Source organism: Chlorocebus sabaeus, chromosome 18 (assembly GCF_047675955.1).
Source record: "Chlorocebus sabaeus isolate Y175 chromosome 18, mChlSab1.0.hap1, whole genome shotgun sequence".
Taxonomy (NCBI): domain Eukaryota; kingdom Metazoa; phylum Chordata; class Mammalia; order Primates; family Cercopithecidae; genus Chlorocebus; species Chlorocebus sabaeus.
The window spans coordinates 28,034,806-28,053,063 of NC_132921.1; positions in this window are offsets into that span (position 1 = coordinate 28,034,806).

The following is an 18,258-nucleotide window of genomic DNA, read 5'->3' on the forward strand; positions in this document are numbered from 1 at the left end:
AGATTCTTTCCAGTTTTTATCTGTGGATATTTTCTTTTTCACCATAGCCCTCCATGGGCTTCCAAATATCACTTTGCAAATTCCACAAGAACAGTCTTAGCAAAAGGCTTCTTGAGGGTAATGCTGTAACTCTGTGAGATGAATTCACCGAACACAATGAAGTTTCTCAGAAAGCTTCTTTCTCATTTTTATCGGAGGTTATACACTTTGGGCAATTAGTCTTCTAAGGGATCCGCAATATCAGTTCTCAGATTCCACAACAATAAGGCTAGCAAACTGCTCCACGAAATACAACTGTAACTCAGTGAGTGGAAGTCACACATCACAAAGCAGTTTCTCAGAAAGATTCCTTCCAGTTTTCATCTGAGGATAATTTCTTTTTCACCATAGGCCTCTAAGGGCTTCGAAATATCACTTTGCAATTTCCTCAAAAACAGTCTTAGCGAACGCCATCTTGAGAGTAAAGCTGTAATTCTGTGAGTTGAATTAACAGAACACAAAGCAGTTTCTCAGAAAGCTTCTTTACAGTTTTTGTCTGAGGATATTTTCCTTTTCACCATAGCCCTCTAGGGTTTCCAAATATCACTTTGCAAATTCCACAAGAACAGTCTCAGCGAACGGTCCCTTAGGGAATCCTGTAACTCTGTAAGATGAATTCACAGAACACAAAGTAGTTTCTCAGAATGCTTCTTTCCATTTTTTATCTGAGGATATTTTCTTATTCCACATAGCCCTCCATGTGCTTCCAAATATCACTTTGCAAATTCCACAACAACAGTCTTAGCGAAAGATTTCTTGAGGGGAAAGCTGTAACTCTGTGAGATGAATTCAAAGATCACAAAGAAGTTTCTCAGAAAGCTTCTTTTTCGTTTTTATTGGAGATATATCCTTTCGCCCTATAGTCTTCCATGGGATCTGAAATATCAGTTCTCAGATTCCACAGAAATATGGCCAGCAAACAGCTTCATGAAATACAGCTGTAACTCAGTGAGTGGAAGTCACACATCACAAAGCAGTTTCTCAGAAAGCTTCTATCCCGTTTTTATCTGAAGATATTTTCTCTTTCCCCATAGCCCTCCATGGGCTTCCAAATATCACTTTGCAAATTTCACAAGAACAGTCTTACCGAAAGGCTTCTTGAGGGTAAATCTGTAACTCTGTGAGATGAATTCCCAGATCACAAAGAAATTTCTCAGAAAGCTTCTTTCTCTTTTTTATCAGAGCATATTACTTTGGCCCTATAGTTTTCCAAGGGATCCGAGATATCAGTTCTGAGGTCCCACAGAAATAAGGCTAGCAAACAGCTTCACGAAATACAGCTGTAACTCAGTGAGTGGAAGTCACACATCATAAAGCAGTTTCTCAGAAAGCTTCTTTCCAGTTTTTATCTGAGGATATTTTCTTTTTCCCCATAGTCCTCTATGGGCTTCCAAATATCACTTTGGAAATTCCACAAGAATAGTTTTAGTGAACGGCTTCCTGAGGTCAAAGCTGTAACTCTGTGAGATGAATCACAGAACACAAAGCAGTTTTTCAGAAAGCTTCCTTCCAGTTTTTATCTGAGGATATTTTCTTTTTCCCCGTATTCCTCCATGGTCTTCCAAATATCAATTTGCATATTCCACAAGAACAGTCTTAGTGAACGGCTTCTTGAGAAGAAAGCTGTAACTCTGTCAGATGAATTCAGAGATCACAAAGAAATTTCTCAGAAAGCTTCATTCTCATTTTCATCGGAGAATATTTCCTTTGGCCCTGTAGTCTTCCAAGGCATCCGAAATATGACTTCTCAGATTCCACAGAAATAAGGCTAGCAAACAGCTCCACGAAACACAGCTGTAACTCACTGAGTGGAAGGCAAACATCACAAAGCAGTTTCTCAGAATACTTCTTTCCACTTTTTATCTGAGGATATTTTGTTTTTCACCATACCTCTCTATGGGCTTTCAAATATCACTTTGCAAATTCCACAAGAAACGTCTTAGCGAGCGGCTTCTTGAGGGGAAAGCTGTAACTCTCTGAGATGAATTCACAGATCACAAAAAAGTTTCTCAGAAAACTTTTTTCTCATTTTTATTGGGGGATAATTCCTTTGGCCCTACAGTCTTCCAAGGGACCGAAATATCAGTTCTCAGATTCCACAGAAATAAGGCAAGCAAACAGCTCCAAGAAATACAGCTCCAACTCAGTGAGTAGAAATCACACATCACAAAGCAGTTTCTAAGAAAGTTTCTTCCCATTTTTTATCTGAGAGTATTTTCTTTTTCAAACTACGTCTTCAAGGGCTTTCAAATATCACTTTTAAAATTTCACAAGAAAAGTCTTAGTGAACGGCTTCTTGAGGGAAAATCTCTAATTCTGTGAAATGAATTCACAGAACACAAAGCAGTTTCTCAGAAAGCTTCCTTCCAGTTTTTATCTGAGGATATTTTCTTTTTTCCCGTAGCCCTCCATGTGCTTCCAAATGTCACCTTGGAAATTCCACAAGAACATTCTTAGCGAAAGGCTTCTTGAGGGCAAAGCTGTAATTCTCTGTGATGAATTCACAGATCTCAAAGAAGTTTCTCAGAAAGCTTCTTTCTCATTTTTATCAGAGGATATTTCCTTTGGCCCTGTAGTCTTCCAAGGGATCCGAAATATCAGTTCTCAGATTCCACAGAAAAAAGGCTAGTAAACAGCTCCACGAAATACAGCTGTAACACTGTGAAATGAATTCATGGAACACAGTTTTACAGAAAGCTTCTTTCTAGCTTTTATTTGAGGATTTTTTTTCCCCATAGCCTTCTACGGGCTTCCAAATATCATTTTGCAAATTCCACAAGAACAGCCTTATATAACAGCTACTTGAGGGGAAAGCTGGAACTCTGTGAGATGAATTCACAGATCACAAAGAAGTTTCTCAGAAAGCTTCTTTCTCTTTTTTATCGGAGGATATTTCCTTTGTCCCTGTAGTCTTCCAAGGGACCCGAAATATCAGTTCTCAGATTCCACAGAAATAAGTCTAGCACACAGCTCCATGACATACAGCTGTTACTCAGTGAGTGGAAAACACACATCACAAAGGTGTTTCTCAGAAAGGTTCTTTCCAGTGTTTATCTGAGGTTACTTTTTTTTTCACCATAACCCTCTAAGGGCTTCCAAATATCACTTTGCAAATTCCAGAAGTATAGTCTTAGCGAACGGATTCTTGAGGGGAAAGCTGTAACTCTCTTAGATGAGTTCACAGATCACAAAGAAGTTGCTCAAAAAACTTCTTTCTCATTTCTCTCAAAGGATATTTCCTTTGGCCCTATAGTGTTCAAAGGGATCCGAAATGTCAGTTCTCAGATTCCACAGAAATAAGGCTAGCAAACAGCTCCACGAAATACAGCTGTAACTCAGTGTGTGGAAGTCACACATCACAAAGCACTTTCACAGAAAGCTTCTTTCCACTTTTTATCAGTGGATATTTTCATTTTCACCATAGCCCTCTGTGGGCTTCCAATTATCACTTTACAAATTCCACAAGAACAGTCTTATCTATTGCCATAACCCTCTACTGGCTTCCAAATATCACTTTGCAAATTCCACAAGAACAGGCTTAGCGAAAGGCTTCTTCAGGGGAAAGCTGTAACTCTGTGAGATTAATTCAAGATCACAAAGTAGTTTCTCAGAAAGCTTCTTTCTCATTTTTATCAGAGGATATTTCCTTTGGCCTTATAATCTTCCACAGGATATGAAATATCAGTTTCCAGATTCCACAGAAATAAGGATAGCAAACAGCTCCAGGAAATATAGCTGTAACTCTGTGAGATGAACTCACACAACACAAAGCAGTTTCTCAGAAACCTTCTTTCAGTTTTTATCTGAGGATATTTTATTTTTCCCTATAGCCCTCCAAGCATTTCAAAATACAACTTGATAAATTCCACAAGAACTGTCTTAGTGATCGGCTTCTTGAGGAGAAAGCTGTAACTCTGTGAGATGAATTCACAGAACACAAAGTAGTTTCCCAGAAACCTCATTTCCAGTTTTTATCTGAGGATATTTTCTTTTTCACCATAGCCCTCTATGGACTTCCAAATATCACTTTGAAAATTCCACAAGAGCAGTCTTAGCAAACGGCTTTTTGAGGGGAATGCTGTAACTCTGTGAGATGAATCAACAGAACACTAAGCAGTTTCTCAGAAAGATTCTTTTCAATATTTATCTGAGAATATTTCCTTTCTCACCATAGCCCTCCATGGGCTTCCAAAAATCACTTTGCAAAATCCACAAGAACAGTATTAGCGAAAGTCTTCTTTAGTGGAAAGCTGTAACTCACTGAGGTGAATTCACAGATGACAAACAAGTTTATCAGAAATCTTCTTTCTCATTTTTATTGGAGGACATTCGCTTTGGCCCTATAGTCTTCAAAGGAATCTGCAATATCAGTTCTCAGATTCCACAGAAAGAAGGCTAACGAACAGCTCCACAAAATACAGCTGTACCACAGTGAGTGGAATTCACACATCACAAAGCATTTTCTCAAAAATTTCTTCACAGATTTATAGGACGATATTTTCTTTTTCACCAGAGCCCCCTAAGGGTTTCCAAATATCACTTTGCAAATTCCACAAGAACAGTCTTAGTGAACGGTTTCCTGAGGGGAAAGCCGTAACTCTGTGAGATGAATTAACAGAACACAAACCATTTTCTCAGAAGGCTTCTATCCAGTTTTTATAGGAGGCTATTTCCTTTGTCCCTATAGTCTTCAAAGAGATCCGAAATATCACTTTTCAGATTCCACAGAAATAAGGCTAGCAAACAGCTCCACGAAATACAGCTGTAAGTCAGTGAGTGGAAGTCACACATCACAAAGCAGTTTCTCAGAAAGCTTCTTTCCAGTTTTTATCTGAGGATATTCTCTTTTTCACCATAACCCTCTATGGGCTTCCAAATATCACTTTGGAAATTCCACAAGAACACCCTTAGTGAACGGCTTCTTGAAGGAGATGCAGTAATTTCGTGAGACGTATTAACAGAACCAAAGCTGTTTCTCAGAAAGCTTCTTCCTAGTTTTTATCTGAGGGTATTTTCTTTTACAAACTATGGCTTCAAGGGCTTTTAAATATCACTTTTCAAATTTCACAAGAACCGTCTCAGTGAACGGCTTCTCGAGGGGAAATCTCTAATTCTGTGAGATGAATTAACAGAACACAAAGTAGTTTCTCAGAAAGCTTCTTTCCAGTTTTTATCTGAGGATATTATCTTTTTCCCCATAGCCCTCCATGTGCTTCCAAATGTCACCTTCGAAATTCCACAAGAACAGTCTTAGCGAAATGCTTCTTGAGGTCAAAGTTGTAATTCTGTGAGATGAATTCACAGATCACAAAGAAGTTTCTCAGAAAGCTTCTTTCTCATTTTTATCGGAGGATATTTCCTTTGGCCCTGTAGCCTTCCAAGGGATCCGAAATATCAGTTCTCAGATTCCACAGAAATAAGTTTAGTAAAGAGGTCCACGAAATACAGCTGTAACACTGTGAGATGAATTCACGGAACACAGAGCAGTTTCTCAGAAAGCTTCTTTCTAGTTTTTATTTGAGGATTTTTTTTTCCCTTAGTCCTCTATGAGCTTCCAAATATCACTTTGCAAATTCCACAAGAACAGCCTTAGATAATGGCTTCTTGAGGGGAAAGCTGGAGCTCTGTGAGATGAATTCACAGATCACAAAGACGTTTCTCAGAAAGCTTCTTTCTCATTTCGATTGGAGGATATTTACTTTGTCCCTGTAGTCTTCCAAGGGACCCGAAATATCAGTTCTCAGATTCCACAGAATAGGTCTAGCAAACACCTGCACGACATACAGCTGTAACTCAGTGAGTGGAAATCACACATCACAAAGTTGTTTCTCAGAAAGCTTCTTTCCAGTGTTTATCTGACGTTTTTTTTTTTTTTTCACCATAACCCTCTAAGGGCTTCCAAATATCACTTTGCAAATTCCAGAAGAACAGTCTTAGCGAACGGATTCTTGAGGGGAAAGCTGTAACTCTCCAAGATGAATTCACATATCACAAAGAAGTTTCTCAGAAAGCTTCTTTCTCATTTCTATTGGAGGATGTTTCCTTTGGCCCTATATGTTCAAAGGGATCCGAAATATCAGTTCTCAGATTCCACAGAAATAAAGCTAGCACACAGCTCCACGAAATACAGCTGTAATTCAGTGAGTGGAAGTCACATCACAAAGCAGTTTCACAGAAAGCTTCTTTCCAGTGTTTATTGGAGGATGTTTTAATTTTCACGATAGCCCTCTGTGGGCTTCCAAATATCTCTTTACAAATTCCACAGGAACAGTCTTATCAATTGGCTTCTTGAAGGAAAAGCTGTAACTCTGTGAGATGAATTCACAGAACACAAAGCAGTTTCTCAGAAAGCTACTTTCCAGTTTTTATCTTAGGATATTTTCTTTTTTCCCATAACCCTCCACTGGCTTCCAAATATCACTTGGCAAATTCCACAAGAACTGGCTTAGAGATGGACTTCTTGAGTTGAAAGCTGTAACTCTGTGAGATGAATTCACAGAACACAAAGCAGTCTCTCAGAGAGCTTCTTTGCAGTGTTTATCTGAGGGTATTTTCTTTTTCTCCTTAGCCCTCCATGAGGTTCCAAATATCACTTTGCAAATTCCACAAGAACAGTCCTAGTGAAAGGCTTTTTGAGGGAAAGCTGTAACTCTGTGAGATGAATTCACAGATCACAAAGAAGTTTCTCAGAAACCTTCTTTCCAGTTTTTATCTTAGTGTATTTTCTTTTTCCCCATAGGCCTATATGGGCTTCCAAATATCTCTTTGCACATTCCAGAAGAACAGTCTTAGCGAAACGCTTCTTGAGGGGAAAGCTTTAACTCTATGTGATGAACTCACGGATCACAAAGAAATTTCTCAGAAAGCTTCTTTCTCATTTTTATTGGAGGATATATCCTTTGGACCTATACTCTTCCAAACGTTCTGAAATATCAGTTTCCAAATTCCATAGAAATAAATCTAGCAAAGAACATCACGAAATACAGCTGTAAATCTGTGAGATGAATTCACAGAACACAAAGCAATTTCTGAGAAACTTTCTTTCCAGTTTTTATCTGATGATATTTTCTCTTTCCCCATAGCCACCACGGGTTTCCAAATATCACTTTGGAAATTCCACAAGAACAGTCTTAGGGATTGGCTCTTGAGAGGAAAGCTGTAACTCTGTGAGATGAATTCACAGAATGCAAAGCAGTTTCTCAGAAATCTTCTTTCCAGTTTTTATCTGAGGATATTTTCTTTTTCCCCATAGCCCTCCATGGGCTTCCAAATATCACTTTGTAAATTCCACAAGAACAGTCTTACCGAAAGTCTTCTTGAGAGGAAAGTTGTAACTCTGTGAGATGAAATCACAGAATGCAAAGCAGTTTCTGAGAAACCTTCTTTCCAGTTTTTATCTGAGGATATATTCTTTTTCCCCATAGCCCTCCATGGGTTTCCAAATATCACCTTGGAAATTCCACAAGAACAGTCTTAGCGATCGACTTCTTGAAGGGAAAGTTGTAACTCTGTGAGATGTATTCAAAAAACACAATGCAGTTTCCCAGAAACCTTCTTTCCAGTTTTTATCTGAGGATATTTTCTTTTTCCCCTTAGCCCTCCATGGGCTTCCAAATATCACTTTGCAAATTCCACAAGAACAGTCTTAGCAAAAGGCTTCTTGAGGGGAAAGCTGTAGCTCTGTGAGATGAATTCAGAGATCACAAAGAAGTTTCTCAGAAATCTTTTTTCTCATTTTTTCCCGACGATATTTCCTTTGGCCCTGTAGTCTTCCAAGGGATCTGAAATATCAGTTACCAGATTCCACAGAAATAAGGCTAGCAAACAGCTTTATGAAATTCAGCTGTAACTCAGTGAATGGTAGTCACACATCAAAAAGCAGTTTCTCAGAAAGCTTCTTCCAGTTTTTTTCTCACGATATTTCCTTTTCACCATAGCCCTCTATGGGCTTCCAAATATCACTTTGCAAATTCCCCAAGAACAGTCTTAGTGAACGGCTTCTTGAGGGAAACCTGTAACTCTGTGAGATGAATTAACAGAACACAAAGTTGATTCTCAGAAAGATTCTTTTCAGTTTTTATCTGAGAATATTTTCTTTTTCACCATAGCCCTCTATGGGATTCCAAATATCACATTGCAAATTCCACAAGAACAGTCTTAGGGAACGGCTACTTGTGGGGAAAGCTGTAACTCTGTGAGATGAATTCACAGAACAAAAAGCAGTTTCTCAGAAACCTTCTTTCCAGTTTATATCTGAGGATATTTTGTTTTTCCCCATAGCCCTCCACTGGCCTCCAAGTATCACTTTGCAAATTCCAAAAGAACATTCTTAATGAAATGCTTTTTGAGGGGAAGATCTAACGCTGTGAGATGAATTCACAGATCACAAAGAAGTTTCTCAGAAAGCTTCTTTCTCATTTCTTTTGGAGGATATTTCCTTTGGCCCTATAGTCTTGCATGGGATCCGAAATATCAGTTTCCAGATTCCACAGAAATAAGGCTAGCAAACAGCTCCACAAAATACAGCTGTAACTTTGTGAGATGAATTCACAGAACACAAAGCAGTTTCTCAGAAAGCTTCTTGACAGTTTTTATCTGGGGATATTTTCTTTTTCCCCATAATCCTCCATGGGCTTCCAAATATCACTTTGCAAATTCCACAAGACCAGTCTTAGCAATCAGCTTCTTGAGAGCAAAACTGGAACTCTGTGAGATGAATTCACAGATCACAAAGCAGTTTCTCAGAAAGCTTCTTTCCAGTTTTTATCTGTTTATATTTTCTTTTTCCCCATAGCCCTCCATGGGCTTCAAAATATCACTTTGCAAATTCAGCAAGAACTGTCTTGTCCAGAGTTGCATGGCCCGGCCATAGCGATTATAACTGACGACTTACCCCTGAGGTCTATACATTTCCACTTTATGCCTCCTCCCTAGATTTACTTTCTTCCTTGTTCTGCTGTCTCTTACGCCAGTACAAAATGACGCTCTTCCGGTTTCTCCATCACTCATTTTCCCACGCCCGGGAAAATGATCAACTTACAGTGCAGGCATCATCCCATGCCCGGGAAAATTACCAACCGACGGCACAGGTGCAACATGATGTCTGACTGAAGAAACCGAAACCTACCTTGCTACGTCCACCGCAGGCCACCATCATCGCCCTGGCCCAACCTCTGCCCCTGCCAGTCTATATGAGGCATTGCACTGCCACCAATAAACGAGACTTGATCAGGATACTGTCTTGTCTCCATTTCTCGTGTCTCCTGTCCCCCCGAGTTCCCACTCCCTCTTCTAGGGCCTACATTGACGATCCCGCAGGACGGGACACGTGGCGCCCAACGTGGGTCCTGGAAAAGAGAGATTCCATGAGGAAGAAGACGTGAAAAAATGGTCGACCGTCAAGGTGAAACTAAACTCCTCTGATCACCGCGGGAACCTGCTGTGTCAGAATTGAAGGTAAGTGATGCGTCCGAAATGGGACAAGAATTAAGTCAACATCAAATCTATGTAGGACAATTAAAAGAAGCTTTAAAGATACGAGGAGTAAAGGTTAAAGGTAATGATTTGTTTAAATTTTTTGATTTTGTAAAAGACACTTGCCCTTGGTTCCCACAGGAAGGAACTATTGATATTAAAAGATGGTGTAGAGTAGGAAATTGTTTTCAAGATTATTATAATACTTTTGGGCCAGAAAAAATTCCTGTGACCACCTTCTCTTATTGGAATCTCATTAAAGATTTGATAGGTAAAAAGGAAATCGATCCACAAGTCATGGCCATGGTCGCTCAAACAGAACATATTCTAAAGGTTAGTTCCCGCTCTAACCTCACAAATCCTCCACAAGATACAGAGAAGGATCTCATTTCCCTTGAGAGCGATGATGAGGAAGTCAAGTCTCCTTCTGTAACAGATAAAGAAATGTTACACAAAAACAAACCAAAAAAAATCCGGTTTTACAAACACCTCAAAAAGAGGAAGAAACTAATAAGCCTGATCAATTAAACATAAATTGGGATGATTTAGAAGAAGAGGCAACTAAATATCATAACCCCGACTGGCCTCCCTTTACTTCACGCCCGCTCCCATACAATGGGACACGTAATGGGGCTTCTGCGCCCATTGTTATGGCAGTAGTAGATCCCAAAGAAGAATTAAAACAAAAATTGCTCAACTAGAAGAACAAATTAAACTTGAGAAGTTGCATCAATCATTGATAATTAGGCTCCGAAAATTAAAAACAGGAAATGAAAAGATACCTAACCCAGATGTTATGGAGGGTTCCCTGCACCCACCTCAGCGGCCTGGACAGCATGTTCCAAGAGGGGGGTTAGTTGCTAGCTGACATAGAGAAGACTCCTCCCCCAAAGACATATTCCCAGTTACTGAAACCACAGATGGGCAAGGACAAGCTTGGAGACATCATACTTGGTTTGATTTCACTATCATAAAAGAATTAAAAACTGCTGCTTCTCAATATGGGGCTACTTCTCCATATACTCTCGCAATAGTGGAATCTGCAGTCAATAACTGGCTCACTCCTACAGATTGGAATACCTTAGTTAGGGCAGTTCTCTCTGGGGGAGATCATTTAATTTGGAAGTCAGAGTTTTTTGAAAATTGTAGGGACACAGCTAAAAGAAACCAACAGGCAGGAAACGGCTGGGATTTTGATATGTTAACTGGTTCAGGTAACTATGCAGACACTCAGGCCCAAATGCTATATGATCCTGGTTTGTTTTCACAAATCCAGGCAGCTGCTACAAAAGCCTGGAGGAAACTCCGTGTTAAAGGAGACCCAGGGCCCTCACTCACGGCAGTCAAACAAGGACCAGATGAGCCATTCTCAGATTTCGTACACAGACTCATGACTACAGCAGGTAGAATTTTTGGAAATGCAGAAACGGGTTTGATTATGTTAAACAGTTGGCATATGAAAACGCCAACCCCGCCTGCCAAGCGGCAATCAGACCTTATCGAAAGAAAACAGATTTAACAGGATATATTCGCCTTTGTTCAGATATTGGGCCCTCATATCAACAGGGTCTAGCAATGGCCGCCACCTTTAGCAGTCAAACAGTAAGAGACTTCCTCAATAACAAAGGCAAAGATAAAGGGGGGTGCTTTAAATGTGGTAAAAAAGGACACTTTGTGAAAGATTGCCACGAAAATCAAAATAAAAATCCAGAAACAGAACTTCCAGGCCTTTGCCCAAGGTGTAAAAGAGGAAGGCACTGGGCCAACGAATGTAAATCTAAAATTGATAGTCAAGGAAATCCTTTATCGTCTCAGCAGGGAAACGGGGTGAGGGGCCGGCCCCAGGCCCCAAAACAAGCATATGGGTCGGTCAGCTTTGTTCCAGCCAGCAGCAACAATCCATTTCAAAACTTAGTAGAGCAACCCCAGGAAGTGTAGGACTGGACCTCAGTTCCACCTCCCACACAGTATTAACACCTGAGATGGGACCACAAACCTTAAATACAGGAATATATGGGCCTTTACCACCTGACGCTTTTGGGCTATTCTTGGGAAGAAGTAGTGTCACCATGAAAGGTTTACAAGTCCTCCCTGGAGTTATTGATAATGATTATGAAGGAGAAATTAAAATCATGGCCAGAGCTATTAACAACATTATTACTGTCCCTCAAGGGGTTAGAATAGCACAGTTAGTTTTGTTACCCTTAGTTAAAACAGATAATAATATCCAACACTCTAACAGGAATACAAAAGGTTTTGGATAGTCAGATATATATTGGGTGCAACCAATTACAAATCAAAAACACTCTCTAACCTTGTGGTTAGATGGTAAGGAATTTACTGGGCTAATAGACACAGGGGCTGATGTAACCATCATTAAACAAGAAGATTGGCCCTCTCGTTGGCCTACCACAGAGACTTTAACTCACCTGAGAGGAATTGGACAAAGCACTAATCCTAAACAAAGTTCTAAATACCTAACATGAACAGATAAAGAAAACAATTCAGGCCTCATTAAGCCATTTATCATCCGTCACTTACCTGTTAATCTTTGGGGACGAGACCTGCTCTCCCAAATGAAAATTATAATGTGCAGCCCAAATGATATAGTTACTGCACAAATGCTAACTCAGGGATACATCCCTGGTAAAGGTCTTGGAAAAAAGGAAAACGGTATTCCACAGCCTACACCAGTCTCAGGACAACTTGATAAAAAAGGGTTTGGAAATTTTTAGCTCAGGCCACTGATATACCTGCACCCCAAAAGTGCGCTGACCCTATTACTTGGAAGTCAGATGAGCCCGTTTGGGTTGATCAGTGGCCTTTACTTAATGATAAGCTAAGTGCTGCCCAACAGTTAGTGCAGGAACAACTGCTAGCAGGACATATTACAGAAAGTAATTCCCCTTGGAATACACCTACCTTTATCATTAAGAAAAAGTCTGGCAAATGGAGACTCCTACAAGATTTAAGAGCCATAAATATCACTATGGTCCTTATGGGTGCCTTACAACCGGGACTGCCCTCACCAGTTGCGATTCCTCAAAAATATTTTAAAATCATTATTGACCTTAAAGATTGCTTCTTTACAATCCCCTTTCATCCTGCTGATCAGAAAAGGTTTGCCTTTAGTCTTCCATCTATAAATTTTAAGCAGCCAATGAAACGTTACCAATGGAAAGTCTTACCTCAGGGTATGGCCAATAGTCCTACCTTATGTCAAAAATATGTAGCCGCTGCTATAGAACCAGTCAGAAAAATATGGACACAAATGTATATTATACATTATATGGATGATATTTTAATAGCAGGACAAATTGGTGAACAAGTCTTACAGTCCTTTGCCCAACTCAAACAAGAGTTGACAACAGCTGGACTGAAAATAGCCCCGGAAAAAATACAACTACAAAATCCATATACCTATCTTGGTTTTCAAATTAATGGACCCAAAATCTTAATCAAAAGGACGTTATACGCCGTGACGATCTAAAAACTTTAAATGATTTCCAAAAATTACTGGGAGACATAAATTGGCTTCGACCATAACTAAAACTTACCACAGGAGAGTTAAAACCTCTTTTCGATATATTGAAAGGAGACTCTAATCCAAAATCCCCCAGGTCCATTTCCAAAGAAGCATTAACGGCACTCCAACGGGTAGAAGATGCCATTACAACACAATTTGTTACCAGTATTGATTATTCTCAGCCATTAATATTCATTATTTTTAACACAGCAATAACCCCTACTGGTTTATTCTGGCAAAACAATCCCATTATGTGGGTACACCTGCCCTCCTCCTCCAAAAAGGTTTTGTTGCCTTATTATGATGCGATAGCTGATCTAATTATCTTGGGAAGAGAAAACAGTATAAAATACTTTGGAATAGAACCCTCTACCATTATACAGCCCTACACTCAATCACACATCCATTGGCTGTTACAAAACACAGAAGCCTGGCCAATTGCTTGCGCTTCTTACACTGGCATAATTGACAACCATTACCCACCTAACAAACTCATTCAATTTTGCAAACTTCATGCGTTTGTATTTCCTCATATTACCAGTAAGGAACCTCTCAATGACGCATTACTAATTTTCACTGATGGATCTTCCACAGGACTCGCTGCTTACGCCTACAATAATACAATTGTCAAATTCCAAACCACTTATACATCAGCTCAGCTAGTCGAATTACAAGCCATAATTGTAGCATTATCAGCTTTCACTTGTCAGCCACTTAATATTTACACAGACAGCGCCTACCTGGCTCATTCAATACCCCTCTTAGAGACCGTGACGCAAATTAAACATATTTCAGACACAGCTAACCTATTTCTACAATGTCAACAACTTATTCAAAAAAGGACTACTCCCTTTTTCCTTGGACATATTAGAGCACATTCAGGATTACCGGGACCTTTAGTACAAGGTAATTCAACAGCTGACATGGCAACAAAAACCATAGCCACAGTCACTACACACAATTTACAACAAGCACAAAAAGCACATGCCCTACATCATTTAAATGCCCAGACCTTAAGACTTAGGTTTAAAATTACTAGAGAACAAGCCCGACAAATAGTTAAACAATGTGCCAACTGCATAACTTATTTACCCATTCCTCATCTAGGAGTTAACCCTCAAGAACTCATCTCCAACGAAATTTGGCAAATGGACGTTACACATCACTCAGAATTTGGCCAAATAAAATATATTCATGTATGCATAGACACCTATAGTGGGTTCATTATTGCAACTCTCCAGACAGGAGAGGCCACCAAACATGTCATAACTCATTTATTACATTGCTTTTCCATCTTAGGTATACCCAAACAAATTAAGGCAGATAACGGTCCTGGTTACATAGCCAAAATTTTCTTACAATTCTGCAACACCCTACAAATGAAACATATCACAGGCATTCCCTACAATCCCCAAGGACAAGGTATAGTAGAAAGGGCCCATCTGTCATTAAAAACTACTATCGAAAAAATAAAAGTGGGGAGCTGGTACCCCGTGAAGGGTACTCCCAGAAACATACTTAATCATGCCCTCTTTACCTTAATTTTTTAAATTTGGGCAGTTACAGAAAATCTGCTGCTGACCGTTTCTGGCATCCTGAATCTCAAAAACACTTTGCAATGGTTAAATGGAAAGATCCACTCGATAATTCATGGCATGGCCCTGACCCAGTTTTAGTTTGGGGAAGAGGCTCAGTATGTATTTTCTCACAAAAAAATGATGCAGCCAGATGGCTGCCCGAAAGATTAGTAAGACAAATGAATCATAACCATTGTCAATCCAGGGAAAACAATTCTCCCTGAGAAGTTTCTTGCCTTTTGTTTTTCAGAAAATGAAATCCAACATGAGATTCTTTTGGAAAATAATCATTTTATATAACATAACGCAGAAAAGACCTGACCGCCAATCCGCTTTGGACTGGACTCCATGGATTTCTCCCTTATCTCCTACCATTTTTAGGTCCTTTACTTACCCTTCTACTCTTTCTCACTCTTGGGCCTATAATCCTTAATAAGCTTATGGCATTCGTCAGACAACAAATCGAGGCCTTCCAGGCCAAGCCTATACAGATCCATTATCATTGCCTTGAGATGTCTGAACATGGTGAGACTTATCCGCCCTTATAAGACCACCTCCCCTGTGAGCTGAACTGGACAGTCAACGACGGGTAAGAGGACACCACCCTGAATTGAGCCTAAGACAGGAGGGCCGCCCTTGCTGCTGACTAATCCCATAATGGGCTTAAAAGGTGGGGATGAGTTGAACCCAACCTAAGACAGGCGCAGTTCCCGAGGAGCTATCTCTCATCATGAAATAATAAAAAAGAGGGACCTATCCAGAGCTGCGTGGCCTGGCCATAGCGATTATAACTGACGACTGACGCCTAAGCTCTATACATTTTCACTTTATGCCTCCTCCCTAGATTTACTTTCTTCCTTGTTCTGCAGTCTCATACGCCAGTACAAAATGGCGCTCTTCCGGGTTCTTCATCACCCATTTTCCCGCGCCCGGAAAAATGATCAACTTACAGTGCAGGCGACATCCCGCACCCGGGAAAATTACCAACCGACGGCACAGGTGCAACATGACGTCCGACCGAAGAAACTGAAACCTACCTAGCCACGCACACCATCATCGACCTGGCCCAACCTCCACCCCTGCCGGTCTATATAAGGCATTACACTGCCACCAATAAACGAGACTTGACCAGGATACAGTCTTGTCTCCATTTCTCGTGTCTCTTGTCCCCCCGAGTTCCCACTCCCTCTTCTATGGCCTACATTGACGATTCCGTGGGACGGGACATAGTCTTAGCGAAAGGCTTCTTGAGGGGAAAGCTGTAACTCTGTGAGATGAATTCACAGATCACAAAGAAGTTTCTCAGAAAGATTTTTTCTCATTTCTATTGGAGGATATTTCCTTTGGCCCTATAGTCTTCCAAGGGATCCGTAATATCAGTACTCAGATTCCACAGAAATAAGGCTAGCAAACAGCTCCACGAAATACAGCTGTAACTCAGTGAGTGGAAGTCACACATCACAAAGCAGTTTCTCAGAAAGCTTTCTTCCAGTTTTTATCTGAGGATATTTTGTTTTTCCCCACAGCCCACAATGGGCTTTCAAATATCACCTTGCAAATTCCACAAGAACAGTCTTAGCGAAAGGCTTCTTGAGGGGAAACCTCTCACTCTGTGAGATGAGTTCACAGATCACAAAGAAATGTCTCAGAAAACTTCTTTCTCATTTCTATTGGAGGATATTTAATTTGGCCCTACAGTCTCCCAAGGGATCCGAAATATCAGTTCTCAGATTCCACAGAAATAAGGGTAGCAAACAGCTCCATGAAATACAGCTGTAACTCAGTGAGTGAAAGTCACACATCACAAAGCAGTTTCTCAGAAAGCTTCTTTCCAGACTTTTTCTGAGGATATTTTCATTTTCCCCATAGCCCTCTAAGGGCTTCCAAATATCACTTTGCAAATTCAACAGGAACAGTGTTAGCGAAAGGCTTCTTGAGGGGAAAGCTGTGACTCTGTGAGATGAATTCATAAATCACAAAGAAGTTTCTCAGAAAGCTTCTTTCTCATTTTCATCGGAGGATATTTCGTTGGCCCTATAGTCTTCCAAAGGATCCGAAATATAAGTTCTCAGATTCGACAGAAAGAAGGCTTACAAACAGCTCCACGAACTACAGCAGTAACTCAGTGTGTGGAAGTCACACATCACAAAGCAGTTTCTCAGAAAGCTTCTTTCCAGTTTTCATCAGAGGATATTTTCTTTTTCCCCACAGCCCTCTATGGGCTTCAAATATCACTTTGAAATTCCACAAAAACAGTCTTAGCAAACAGTTCTTGAGGGGAAAGCTGTAACTCTGTGAGATGAATTCAGAGAACACAAAGCAGGTTCTCAGAAACCTTCTTTCCAGTTTTTATCTGAGTATATTTTCTTTTTCCCCATAGCCCTCCACTGGCTTCCAAATATCACTTTGCAAATTCCACAAGAACAGTCTTAGTGAAAGGCTTCTTGAGGGGAAAGCTGTAACTCTGTGAGACGAATTCACAGATCACAAAGAAGTTTCTCAGAAAGTTTCCTTTTCATTTTTATCATAGGATATTTACTTTGGCCCTATAGTCTTCAAAGGGATCAGAAATAACAGTTCTCAGATTCCACAGAAAGCAGGCTAGCAAACAGCTCCATGAAATACAGGGGTAACTCAGTGAGTGGAAGTCACACATCACAAAACAGTTTCTCAGAAAGCTTCTTTTCAGTTTTTATCTGAGGATATTTTCTTTTTCCCCACAGTCCTCCATGGGTTTCCAAATATCAATTTGCAAATTCTACAAGAACAGTCTTAGCGAAAGGCTTCTTGAGGGGAAAGCTGTAACTCTGTGAGATGAATTCACGGATCACAAAGAAGTTTCTTAGATAGCTTCTTTCTCATTTCTATCAGAGACTATATCCTTTCGCCCTATAGTCTTCCATGGGATCTGAAATATCAGTTTCCAGAATTCACAGAAATAGGCCTAGGAAACAGCTCCACGAAATACAGCTGTAATTCTGTGAGATGAAATCACAGAACAAATGCAGTTGCTGAGAAACGTTCTTTCCAGTTTTTATCTGAGGATATTTTCCTTTTCCCCAGGCCTTCCATGGGTTTCCAAATATCACTTTGCAAATTCCACAAAAACAGTCTTAGTATCGGCTTCTTGAGGGGAAAGCTGTAACTCTGTGAGATGAATTCACAGAACACAAAGCAGTTTCCCAGAAATCTTCTTTCCAGTTTTTATCGGAGAATATTTTCTTTTTCCCCATAGCCCTCCATGGGCTTCCAAATATCACTTTGCAAATTCCACAAGAACAGTCTTAGCGAAGGGCTTCTTGAGGGGGAAGCTGTAACTCTGTGAGATGAATTCACAGGTCAAAAAGAAGTTTCTCAGAAAGCTTCTTTCTCATTTTTATCAGAGGATATTTCCTATTTCCCTATAGTCTTCCAAGAGATCCAAAATATCACTTCTCAGATTCCACAGAAAGAAGGCTAGCAAACAGTTCCACGAAATACAGTTGTAACTCAGAGAGGGGAAGTCATACATCACAAAGCAGTGTCTTAGAAAGCTTTTTTCCAGTTTTTATCTGAGAATATTTTCTTTTTCCCCACAGCCCTCTATGGGCTTCCAAATATCACCTTGCAAATTGCACAAGAACAGTCTTAGCGAACGGCTTG